The sequence below is a fragment of the Tyto alba genome, unplaced genomic scaffold (assembly GCF_018691265.1).
Source record: "Tyto alba isolate M040663 unplaced genomic scaffold, T.alba_DEE_v4.0 Super-Scaffold_42, whole genome shotgun sequence".
Classification (NCBI taxonomy): domain Eukaryota; kingdom Metazoa; phylum Chordata; class Aves; order Strigiformes; family Tytonidae; genus Tyto; species Tyto alba.
In genome coordinates, this window is record NW_024881318.1 from 12,416,080 (window position 1) to 12,429,605 (window position 13,526).

At 42.5% G+C, this 13,526-nt stretch overlaps 1 protein-coding gene across 12 annotated transcripts in view; it reads left to right on the forward strand.

The window, feature by feature from the left end:
- The window catches only part of CELF4 (CUGBP Elav-like family member 4), a 717,922-nt gene that overhangs the window by 697,853 nt on the left and 6,543 nt on the right, over positions 1-13,526 (forward strand). Inside the window, exon 13 of one of the 12 annotated variants that reach the window (XR_004409737.2) lies at positions 10,203-10,218. The exons of the other annotated variants lie outside the window; for them this stretch is intronic. The gene's annotated coding sequence lies outside the window, so the exon portion shown is untranslated. The remainder of the gene's footprint in view (positions 1-10,202; positions 10,219-13,526) is intronic. 12 annotated transcript variants of the gene reach the window in all.

Below are 13,526 nucleotides of genomic sequence, written 5' to 3' on the forward strand. Positions count from 1 at the left end.
ATGACTCAGCCAGCAGAAATCTTGCTGAGTTGTCTCTGATGTGAAAAGACCAGGAGCTTGGTATAGTTGTGCCACCTTTGAAGGCTTCCAACAGCAAAAACCCCAAAGCCCCAGCGTTGACTGCAGGGTGGTAGAGTTATATTCAGCCACTTGACCAACTAAATTACCATGGGATCTCATATGGATCATGTAATGCAAATTACCTGAATATGTCAGATTTAGAGCCCTTCTGAGGTAAATGTTGTGAACTTTTTTTGCTTAATGGGCAGTTTCAGTAACCTGAAAACAGTAGCCTTTGAAGGAACCTTTTTATTAGGTTCATCCAGCACAGAAATTTGCTGGGCCAGTGCATAAGGCAGTGCAACTTGAAGAAAAACTGAGAAATATATGAAAAGGAAAGGGTAGATGTTTTAAGCAGTCATGATGTGAAATGGGAGCCAAAGAGATGGAAAAACACAGGAGACATCCATAGCCAAAATGTTTGTTCCAGAGGCAGCAAACACTGACAGAATGCAATCCTCTGCTAAATAAAATGGGTACAAAGAGAATGAGAGAGGGGAAAGATCCACAGTGAAAGAGGTTTGTGAAAAATCCAGGATTATTTTTTAAAAAATGTGATCTTTTTCCTAAAGGGCCTTCAAATAAGTGACAGGTCAGCAAAATCTTTGATACTGGGGCACTGGGGAGAACAGTACCCACTAATGAGCAAACAGGAAAGAAATGTTATCAATTTGCAAATGCAAGTACTTGAGAAGAGAGTAAAGGGAAAGCTGTTTGAAGATCAGTGTATTAGACCATAAAGGTCTAGGACTTCAGGCAAGTGATATTCTTAGACATCCCTGTGCTTCATAAGCTTGAAGGATCTGTCTCTGGTGTGTTTAGTAAAAAGATAACATCAGCATCATGAACATGCTTTTTTGTCCAGATAAAGATGATATGGACACGATAAGCTAAAGTTAGGGCACAGCCCTCTGGCCCTAAGGAAAAGTGAGTTAGTGGAGAAGGTTAATGTGGTTCACAGGACTCAGGTCACCTGTGTAGCATTGATCTGTAGGATGAAAATAATCTGGGATTTTTGTCACTGGCTTTTGAGAGTTACTGCAGAACCATGGATTGAAGCTGTATGGAGTAGTGTTTGACACACTGTAGGTATAAAGAAAACAGAAGCTAAAAAACTCCATGAAATTTACTCTGCAGGAGAAAACTGCTACAGGAGTTGGTAGGAATCTTAATAATAGGTTGCAGAGTGTTCCATCAATGTGAGAACCTTAAATTGATGTCCTTATGGTTTGGAAGGCATATACAATCAGCTGCACTGGAACACTGTTTCTCATTCACAGTTATACTCAGTGATATATCAAATGCAATAATTGCATATTTGAATAATTCATGGGTATGATGACTTTGGCCAGATACAAGTGAATATCAAAACTCTGGTTTCTGAAGTGTTTGATTCAGCAGAAAATCCAGGTTCAGCAGCAGAGAATTGAAGGTTTACGGTGCAAACCCTGTTTCTCAGATATCTTTTGTCCTGCCCTGTGACTGCAGTTAGAGAAAAGCTAGCTTTTATTTTAAAAGGTTCATTTTTCCACTTAGCTAAGCTTCATCCAACCTTTTTGAAATATTGGGTAGAAGACTGAGTTGGAGGGGAAAAGAGAACAGCAGTCAAGTCATTTCCCAACCAGGAAGCACAGTAAATGAAAACTCAGTGCTCTGTCTGGAAAGATACTAACCACAACCATGATCAGGTGAAGTTCTCAGGCAGCGTCAATCACCAGCTCCTCTGAGGTCAGTGAAGTGACACTGACTTATGGCAGCCAAGGATTCCAGCCTACTATTACTTATTTAACTCTAAATGTTCTCCTAACAGAGATAGTTCAATTACTTGTAATTCTAGAGGGAGATGCATTGTCACCATTCTGGCCACTCTTTTTTTTTTTTAGGAGCCATGAGACTAGGGAATGAACATGCTTATCTCCAAACACATCCTTATGACTTATTTTAAAAATTCCTTTTTATGACAATGGCTTACAAACAGAAGAAATTCTCTTGCATCTCTGGAAGCTGCAATTGCACATTCAAGTGATCCTTGTTAGAAAGCAGATTTCTCCCATTATTGGGAGAGATATTCTCCCCCGCTGCCTCTTCAGATGCCCCCTTTTCCCTGTGTAGGACAGATCCAACAACTGGTCTGTTTGAAGTACCCATTCTATGCAGATCAAGGTAACTCTTTAAAATCCTCACAGCAATGAGATGTCTACCTTTGAGACTTCTGGCTCTATGAGGCTCAGTCCTTGAAGCCAACAGACATCTTTTGGTTGATTTGGGTGTGTTGTGGACCAAGGCCCTGGCTGTCATGGTAGAGTGCTGTAATACAATAGCTGTCTTAAAAAGCAAGCTGTTCCAAAAGAAAATAGGTTTGTATTTCCTTGATTTATAAGGATTGGGAAATGACTGGGCCATGAAAACCACAGTCTGTGCAGTCAGTTATAAAGTTGTCTTTGCTGGAGAAGATTCTCTTTCTTTTTCCTCTCTTGAAGCATCTCCACTCATCAGAAGACGTTGCATCCCATCTCCTGTGACATATGACAAATGAATATTTTCCATGCCCTTTATTTTCCTCTGTGCATTCTCCTTACATGGTACACAATGCTCCACCATGGCAGACCGGGCACTGGGAGAAGGAGCCAGGCAGGCAGTCCGACATCTGCTTTAGGAAACTGGGCTGTTACATCTCAACTCTTAAGAGATTTGGTACTTTCAGAAGGGGTGTATTTGAGGGGTTTCTGTCTTCTGCTCTTAGCTTACAAAGACATCATTTAGTGCAGACTGTACAAACCTTGTTAGACAAAACCTTATCAGAAGCTCCTATAGGTTTTTTCCCTGTTTCCAGTGAAGACCAGAGTAATGAAATTTCAAGAAAGGTGTACGGATCCTGATCAGGAGTAAAGGAATACCTCACTCCTGGAGAAGTGTTCCTAAACTTAAACCTGCATGTAGGATTCGCAGTAGGTGCCTTTGTTGAGGAACATGCTAGAGGACTGTTAGTAAAGGCATACAGACTGGCACCATGGTTGGCTTTGGGGTCTCTTTTCAGAACAAACCCATTTTCTGACAGTCCGGTTTCCTGTTCTCACCAATGTTTCCTGGAAGTAACTCCAGAGTGCTGCTTAGGATTAAAATGAATATCATTTCTTCCATCAGAAATGCTCTTGAGTAAGTTGTCCTGAGGATCACAGCTAGCTGGAGAAGTATTGGGCCTGCCCTTCACCTGGGAAAAAAAAAAAGCTTTAATGGAGCAAAGATGATCTGTGCCACCTAAGGACTTGTGGGATTTGACCACTTAATGCTCAGGGAACAGAAATCTTCTGCTTTTTCTCTTCTGATCTTTCAAATTGGCTCTGTAATTTTCCCCCAAGTTATGTGGGCTCAGTGTGTTCTGTCGATGTGAGAAGTGGTAATGTCACTCTGCTAGGAGTTTCATGGTTCACAGAAGGTAGGATTGGTATTAAGATAGACAGATGGATGAATGTTTGGTGCCTGAACACAACATATTACAGAGATTGACCCAAAATATTCAACAGTAAAATCCCAAATGACAGACTGAGGGCATCTCTGTCTGGAAGATTTCAGATGGATTTTATCTCTTTTCTCTGATTAATACTAGCCTTTAAAAGCATATCATCCTTGTCCCCTTGCCCATATAATTGGAGAAGATCAGAGTAAAGATGGATCAATAACAAATAAGTAGTCTACGTTTTTTCAGATGTTGATGTAAAGGACGTCAGACATGGCACACAGGGAAGGGAAGAATACACAGTTAGGGGTGTCTGTTTTGCATTCAGATTATGACCATTCATTGTGACAAAGGAAAAGGTGGATCCTGTTGCCCATGCAGCTGGTAAACACAGGAAAGGTAACAGTGATGCTCATGTCTCACTGACAAGTGAGGCTCAGGGCCATACTGAGATCTGGATTCTGTCTATATGTGAGGGGGAAATGGAAAAGAGCCGAAGTGCTGGCTGACAGGAGCAGTAGGGACACCACCCTGCCAAGCTGCCTGCAGAGCCTGGAGCTGCCTCCTAATGAATGCGAGCGGCTGGTCACAACTGGAGGCGAGCTGTTCCCCATTTGTTTGTGCTCCTCGGAGTGGCAGGGATTCGCTCTCCATCAGAATAATCCAATTGAACAAAATGATTCATATTAGCAAGCACATCTGTCTGAGGCCAGAGCAGAACCCTGGTGTTAGTTTAATAAATGATGTTCATTAAACTTAGCTGAAAATATAATCTGGAGAGACTGATGGGGTGAACAGAGCAAAGAATAAGCAAAAGGAGTTAGCAATTATCAGATGTCATTTGTTCTACTGGTACCACAGAATTGGGGCTTGTTTGCTGAAATCTTAATTTCATTTTGCTGAGGCAAAATCCATCAGAGAAGCTTATGCTGCGGCTATGATTCCTGTTTGTCAGACCTTGGTAAGGAATAGGGCATTTTTCTTTTCCCTTTTTCTACCAGAGCACTGAAGGAGCACAGAGCCCAGTAGAGTGCCAAAGGACAGGAAATATGGAGCAAACAGCCTTGCCTTTGCCATGAAAAGACTGCTGAGTAAAGTTCCCTGTGCTGCAGTGCAGAGCATGGGCAGTGTCTTAGGACAGGGACCTTTGACATTTTCAATGTAACACCAATTGTGGATATTTCCAGATCCTCGGCCATTTTCCCTCCATAACAGGGGGGTTTATAAACATTCCTCATTTGGCTTTAGGAACATTTTAGAGTCTGTATGTGTCAGTGGAAAAGACTCTTACGAAGGCTGGGATATTCTTGGTGCCAGATGAGGAAAACTCCTAGCAGCTGTGTACTGGTGGCCACCCAAGAGGATCAGTGGTGTTTCATGGAGCACAGGAGAGGAGGCACAAGCACTGAGATGCTTTGGGCAGCTCACATGTTCAGAGCTCAACCCAGTCCCAGGCTTCCCCTTACAGGCACAGCTCACACCCCATTGTCAGCTTGGCCAGTTGCTTGTCATTAGCATTCCTGGCCATAAGTCTTCACAAGAAACACTGAATCCAGAGGGCTTGCTCTTAGGAGGGAGAGCTGCCTTTCCCATTTCCCACTGAACAGAGACAAGCTTCTTAGGTCTGACTTACAGCAATTTATGGTCAGCACTTGAAGACTGGTTGGTCAAGCTGTATTTTGTGAGTTGCTTTAGCTTTGTTTAGTTTAAACTTCTCCCTACAGGTATTCAAATTCTTTTTGGTGTGCTCCAGAGGAAGGCAAGAAAAGATTTCATATTTATAGACTTGCCAGGACAGTGCTCAAGTCCCAGCCAGTCAGAAAACATCAAAAGAATAATGGAGGAGAAGAGAAACCTTGACCTCATAAGCTTTCATCGTTGATTAGTTTGTTGGTGTCATGAACCTTTTCTTGTTCGGGTCAGACTAGATGTGAAATGATTTTTTCCACCCCTTGTCTTTAATCTGTGTCCTATATTCCCATGGAGAAGGAGGAGCCAGTACCTTCATTCCCAGAGTTTTGCAACAAAGGAAACAAGTGAATGGGCTTGCACAGCAGCAGCAAGGGGCTGGGGTGGTTTTTTTCAGAGACTCATCAGCATGCCCTTTGGAAAAAGGCTGAGCACCTTCAGTTTCCCTCAAAATTGTGTAAGAATCAGTTGCAGACATGAACTGCTCTGGAGATGGTCAGAGGTTGTTCTTGCCCTGGAGAGTGGAGGAGAGGGAGAGTTGCAGAGATGGGCAGCATCTTTCTGACATTTACCATGGACACCACCATCACTAGCAGGCTTCGTTTACAGCCATGGAAGTGGGTGAGACATGCACTCAATCCTGACTCTACCTATTCTTCACTCAGGTAAATCACTAGCCCTTAGGAACAGGGAGAAGCATAAAGTCTTAGGCTAACACAAGCCTGTCATTTGAATGGAACTGGTGAGAAACTTGTTGAATTCATTGCATCACAGAAAGTCTCATCTGACATCTCACTCATGGCCCATGTGGAATGAGCTCTTGGGTCTGACCTTGGTTCCGACCTTGGTTCCTCCTAAACTCATCTCTATAACATATAAGCCCTGATTGCTACCCAAGCTGTCAAGTATGTTTGAGAGCTAAGACATAGAAGAGGGAAGAAAGGGGAGAAGCTGTTAGACCCCTGGGAATAGCCTCTCTAGGCACATTGGTCAGTGAAGTTTCTCACTGCCAAAGTCTATTCATGGCCACCTTTCACATTGTCTTTGTCATATTGGTCCTAACAATGTAAACCAAAACAAAATAGAATAAATCAAATTTATATATACAGATTATAGTCTTAGAAATAATGAGTATAGGTATTCAACCTTTCTGCAGTTCTTTTGAGGTCCTTTGACAAAATTTCAGGACCTCAGATTATTGCAGAATTTTTCTAAACCTCAAACCGATGAGACCATTAATATTAGCATTAAGGAATTAAATTACTGGGTCTGGGATATCAGGCTGGAACATCAAACACCCCTCTACAGTTTATGGTCATAGACACACTTCAACTTTTAGCTGCAGCAAGATCAGCTGGCAGGATTTCCATTTCCAGCTGCTCAGTGTGTCCCCCACCACCTCGTTTCTGCCAGCCAAATGGCTTCTCTGATAGCTTCCTGACAAGTTTAAAGTCAGCTAGACCAGCAGTGACCTGCTGTCCCAGTCATTTAAGGTGAACAGTTTGACTTAGAAGAAAAAAAAAAAAAAGTTACAAAGCAAAGCTCAGTGTCAGAACCAAACGGGTCCAGCCTTAGGGTCCAGCTCTGTGGGATCATGGGGTGCTAGCACTCCTGGCCAGCATAGCTGAAGGCACAAAGGAAAGGCTTCATAAGCACAGGCTGTCTGAGGTGACAATTAACCATAAACCCAAAGGACCAAGACTGATCAGACCTTTCACTGGATGCAAATGGAATTTGGGTTTTATTTTCAATACTATTTCAAAGCAGATTGAAGTAATCTAATAAACCACACATCATGAGAATGAAGAAATCAGCACATCAGTTTTCAGTGCTTTCAAAAAAAAAAAATTGTTTTGTTTTGGATTCCTTTTTAAATTCTCACACAAAAAGTTTTGATTGTTTTTAAGCAGTCATAATGTTTGACTGATCACCTGCATTTTCCACCAAGAAAGGCCTTGAACGAAAATGTGATCCTACTCTAAATTAGAACTATATAAATACCTCAGCTATAGCAGTGAAATGAGTCACATACATAAGTCACATACATAAGTGTTTTCAGAATCAAATTCTGAGATACTAAAACGTGCCAAGAGCTGTGAGTTCTTCAGGCAAAAACTGCACCAACTATATGGAGGCATTCTTGTCTTATCTTTCTCAAACTCAGAAAGTTATCATATTCTTAGTGAAAGTACCTTATTTCAGAAACAACATACAGAATGTGGCTTCAGGATGGGTTGGTTTTTTTAACAAAAAATTAATAACATTTAATAATTAATAGAACTATGTCAGCTTATTGAGTCATTCTGGGCTTTAATCAATTTGAAATATTTGGGGCACCAATTTCCACCTTACTGCTCCTCACTGGAGGTACATTAGAGTTTTAGTGCAATTAAAACGAAGCAGGAAATATTTTTAGCTAATTGCACTGTGCACCTTGAAGGTAATTTGAAGCTGCAGGCAAAAAAAAATAAAATATCAGAAGCAGTAATTGAGTATTGCAAGCTGGGAGTATGTGTTCCTGGCTGCATTCTGATTTAGAGGGATACAGAGGTTAGGCAAGGTGCCGAACAGCCTTGACAGAAGAAGGGAATGTTCCCCAGGGGAATGTTCCCGTTATGTATCACAGGGAAGCAGACCCACAAGTGCAAGACTTCATGTGGGAGATTCTGCAAGGTACAAGTCCTGACATGCAGGGCAGTAATGTGTGTGGATGAGTGTCTTTTACATTCTGGAAGTCTTGCATGACCGTGGGGCACAGGGTGTCCCCGCCACACCAACTATGGACAGGCCAGGTAGCTCCTGAGTCCAGTCCTGTCTCTGGCCACTGTCACAGGACCAAGCTTGGGGGAATCACTGGGGAACGCTGCCAGAGATTTCAACTGGGAGGAAAGCTTGGGTCTCCTCCTTTCCTGGATGCAACCCCACACAAGCACCACCCCAGAAACTCCTTCCTGCTCCTGGTGAGCATTTACAGATCAAATTCCTCATCCTCAGCCTGACAGACATCTGTGGGCTATCATGTCTCAGGGCAGGCAGTTTAGCTCCAGTTAGGGTGTACCAGGCAACCCACTTGAAGGTCACAGGTGGCATAACCCTACCTGTTCAGATCCGTGATCTGGGCTTGATTAGGGGTCTTGAGATCATCCTAGGAGGTGTCATTATCTGATGGGGAAAATGAAGTGGGGAGTGGGCATAACATCTCTATCTAACTCTCAGCAACAAGAACAGGAGAATGAAGCATTGGGTTCATCAGAATTTTGATAAGCTCTTGTCAATCTACAAAGGGAAAAAAGCAGAACCAGTGAAGACTGAGCACAGGGGTTCGCTCAGAGCTTCCCAATTAGACTTGATTCTCAACCATGTACATTTTTTTAATTAAACTGTTCATACAATGCTCAGGAGATAGCAAACTCCTTGAGGCCCCCTTGTAATAAAGAACCTTTCATTATGTGTGGAAAGGTAGTTGCCACACAGCTTAATTTCCTCTCCCACCTAATGTTCCCTAGCAGCAAAAGCAGGAGTGAGCACTCTGTATGAAGCAGGACAAATGCTTCTTGAGGCACAGGACTCACTGGGCTGCCACGAGGAGTGGAAGAGGCTACAGGCTTTGCTGGAAGAGTAGCCACATAACATACATTTGACCTTTACCATCACAACAACTCTGCTTCCCAAAATGACCCGAGTTTATTGCACTGACCTTTGCCTGCAGAGCTCTTGGTTGGTAAAACACAGATGAGGGAGGAGTTGGGAGCTATGGCTATGTTTGTGTGAGTGAGTAAATTCTAGATGTTGCCAAAGATGATGACCCAGGCTGTGACCACTCAGCCCTAAACCATCTCTCCCTACCACAACCCCAGTGCTGAGCAGACCAGAGCTCCCACCTGTACCCACCCACCCTGTATCCCTGCTCTGTCCCACCCCAGCCCCGCTCTACCTCCCACCACACCCCTCCACATCTCTTTCAGGGTGTCTCCACCACCCTGTGATCCCCATCACACTGTGACCACCTCTCTTGCCACTACTCAGGGCCAGGGTGAGAAAAGGCAACACTGCATGGGAAACCAGTGACATTTTCTGACTGTCCGTGCTACCTTCTTCAGAAGCGGCAGCTCCATTGCGGTGCTTTTTCATCCACTGCTTGAGACTAATGGCTCTAGAAGAATAGATAAATCAGAGGTGACACAGCTATTGTTGCTTGACATTTTTTCATCAAACTAGCTGGGGTAGGAGGGGGTGACCAAAAAGTGACATTTTGACCAAACTGGATATTTCCACAGAAAATCTTCATTCTAGTAGATTAAAAAAGAAATGCCAACAGCACAGAAAACAAAACTGTCTTGATTAAAAATGTTGGCCTTCAAAACACTAAATTCCTGTTAAAAATGGACTGGCTTCCAGATTGATTAAAAAAATACAAAAATTAATCTATTCTTCTGGACACCTCCCCCCATCCCAGAGTTGTTTTGTTTTTTAACTAAAATATTCACAGGAAAGAAAGCCAAAATAATGACAATTTTCCTCCAGAAAATGGTTGTCATTTTTCAACCAGCTCTTCATGTAACATAGTTAAATGAGAACAATTCTAGTAACAACACTGCACAGCAAGTAAGTCATACAATTATTTGGAAGACGAGCATTACAATTCAAGAACTAATTTTTATCATCACCTTTAATTTATAAATGGGAAAAATGAGGCAGGGTCATCAAGCATCTTTTAAAAAAATGCAAAAACCATTAGCATTTGAAATGCTGTACTCTCATCTCCCTGTTAGATCACATTAGCTTCTCTGTCTGTATATGTGTAATTGTCTCGATATGTATGTATATATAGTACCTCTGTATGTATACATATGTATGATATGTATGTGTGCATATTCATGTATATAAAGATTCATATATAGTATCTGTCTCCTTTTAACCTTCAGATGTTAGAACTGAAGCATCTGACAAAACATTTTTTTTATTCTTTCTTTCTTTTTCTTCTTCCTAAAAATAGCACCCCAAGAGTCCAGGTAAATGCATTGATTTTTAGTGTAAATGATCAGCTTCATTTAATCCCAGCATGGATGCAAAGTCCCCTTCACCACACTGCCCTTCCCACTCTAAGACATTTGGGCTTCTAATCTTGGCCTCCCCATGACAGGCTTAGCAGCGGTTGTCACAGGGATGGAGCCCATTTTGGAGAGCTCTCCCACCTTCCTCCACCTCTGCCAGACAGTCTGGGCAGGAGCTGAAGAAGGGAAGATCTGTGCGGGATTGTGTGAGGGTATGGTGAAGAGGATGGTTGAGGCAGAGGGAAGGCAGAGCCATCCAGCATTGGAAGAAAGTTAGTGCAGGAGCATAAAACAGAGAGAAATATTGTTGTAGAAACAAGAAAGAAGGCAAGGGAGAAAAACACAGGTTGGAATTTCAATAATATTGATCAGCCTCAGAGGCAATAGCTGTAAAGATCTGTCACCCATAGGAAAAATATCTCCACTGCCTTGCTATAGGTGTGCTTGGGCACAGGCTCCAGCAGATGGAAGGACAGGATCCTGACTGCAGTTTTAGATGGGCTAAAACAAACACACAATGACACACACACTTTGGGGGTGTGTGTGAGAGTGTGTGTGTAAATAAAGACTAAGTGGTATTTCATAAAGGTAAACAAGTCTACATATGTGGTGGGCACGTGTGCAATGTTCAGCTGTGATCAGAAGCTTAGGTGTGAGCACAAGATGTTGTCACTCTGGTGCTGGTAGAAGTGATGGCCTTTGAGTTTCTTCGAACTTGCCTCCAAGACAGCACAGAAAAGGGATAGAGATGATCCACAAAGACTTGTCTAGGAAGGATTATGGGGAAAGACACAGTAGAAATAACAAGGAAGAGGAGACAGTGTATTTACACAGTGGAAGAAGAACTTCAGCCTGATTGCCCGCCATGATGGAAGCAGTGTTGAGCCAATTCTGTGGTCCTGAGAAGACACAGAGCCATGTGTCTTGCACCTGTATCTGGTTGCATTTTCAAGCTTATCAAATACATTCATACCCTGACAGCAGATAGATGCACTGAGTGGTATGTGCAAGATGCTGCATGAGCCTAGCAGTCCCTAGACAATATGGTGAACGTCACAGAGCACAAGAACCATGTACTTTTAAAGATCATTTCTTAGCTCATAAAGTCTTTGGGAAAGGCCTATCCTTCTCTAGCTTTCAAAAGTTTGCTGTACAGAGGGACACAAATCTTGTTCCACGTAACACCCTGACTTTGTCACATTAGCAAGAGTAGTGATCCTTCTCCCATTGACACCAGGGCAGTTTACCATTAGCACCAGCAAGATACAGGGCAGAATCTTTCCTGCTGTGCACAGACCTGGATTCAGGCCATAACTAGCCACCAGGCTGGGGGTGTAAATGGGTCCAAAGCTGCGACAGCATCGACTTCACAATCCTCTGGTAAACCCATCCTTGGAGAATGATCCAGCTGCCTTGGTGGTACAGCCTAGTCTATCTCCAGGGCCCCATGTTTATGGCTGTCAGGTCTCAGCAATGTCTCAGCCCTATGTGGATGAAAAAGAATACAGGTGAAAGGCTGAAAAATTAGAATCAGTTGCAAGGGACATCATTGTTCTTTAGCAGGGCCATGTGCAATAAAGTAGGGATGGGAGGTACGAACAGATTGCCTTTAAATGTGTCTTCTGGGGTAACCACACATGCAGTTACTCATGCAGAAGCAGTGAAAGAAAGCAGCCACAAAGAAGCTTTCCATGGGTTCCTCACTTGACCTAAATAACTTACTGAGTGGCCTTAAATTTTCTTTCTAGTCTTTGGACTAGTCAAAGAGACACTTTCAAGTCCCATTCATATCTTAGCTAAGCAGAATCATTATTCCTCTTCACCTCCACGGACTTTACAGATTTTAATGTAAATAGACTCATAAATTGAGTGCTTATATCTGAATAGAATGAGTCCAAGCCAAAGACTTGTGGGGAAAGTAAATCTTACTCCAGCTTAAACACAGGCAATGAATGTCTCCCACGATGCAGAGCTGATCCTTATAGTCTGGTAAGAACCTACTGTTAAAACCTTTCCTGCCACAAAAGTGATTGTACCATTAGGCCTACTGTGCTGACAGCACAGGTTACAGGGACATGACTAAAGCTATATTTGCTCTAACCAAGGCTTTGACTGAGATTCATTTCTGTTGATGTTATAGACCTACATGTAACTATCTCCTTCACAGCTACTCATTCAAGATCCTCTTTATAACCACAGGAGAGATACAGGTTCCTTCTGGCCATGGTTCACAATCTCATCTGGAACGGTCCCTTAGGAGAAGAGAATTAGGACCTACAAGCCTTGTCTTTCTCCTCTAAAACTGGCCTAGAGTGATTTGCTCAGATGGAGATGTCTGTATCTTGAATCCCATCATTAGGACTTTAAGCTGTTATCTATATCGAATGTTCAAGGAGAACACTTTCAGGCTCTTCTTAGATGTTTCAAAGAAACAGCTGAGTTGGAGGAATATTGGCATTTGCCAGATGTATTTAGCTGTGGTTTGCTCAGTGGAACAAATCCTTGGTCAGTGTTACCTGCAGCAAAGATACTTTACATAATCTGTCCTTGTCCATAGACCCTAATTGCTTGGGAAGCATGTTCCTTCCTTATCTCCAAGGCACCACTTCTGAACTTCTGTGTATATACTTATCTTCATAACCTTAACACTTTTACTCACAATTTACTTCAGCAATACCCAAAGTTTATACTCATTCCCAGCAAAGTGAATTGCTTTTCTTAAACAGATGTGTTTGGCTGGTGTTTGACCTATCTAACACAGATGCCTAACTTGTCTCTCAATTTCAGGCTGCTGATGAAACTGTCCTCATAAAATAGGTACCTAGCTCCTCTGCATAGTCAACAGAGAAAGGCATTTGCCTCTGTAGCCCTCCAGAAATAAAGTCTGTCTGCCCACGTTTAAGACCTGAAAAAGGGATTGTGCACTTGAAAGCCTGTTTCATCTAACTCACTCAATCAACCTACATATATTATTTTTTATTACAAACCTAGCCTAAACTCAGACACATCAGCTGTGTGGGCAGGATATGTTCCTAGAGACTGTCAAAGGGTCTACTCCTCTCCAATGACTAGGTAGGTGCTGTAGGCCCCTGCTTTAGGACAGCTTCATTTAGTTTTTGAAATACTGACACAAATCAGGCAGACAGGATGACTGCATGTGACTTTCATGTGAAAGTATGTTTTCTGAGGGTTTTCTTTTTGTTCTTTTAACCTCAGCAATTCCTAATCCTTCACATGTACATAAATATGTTTGTGTGTGTGTGTTT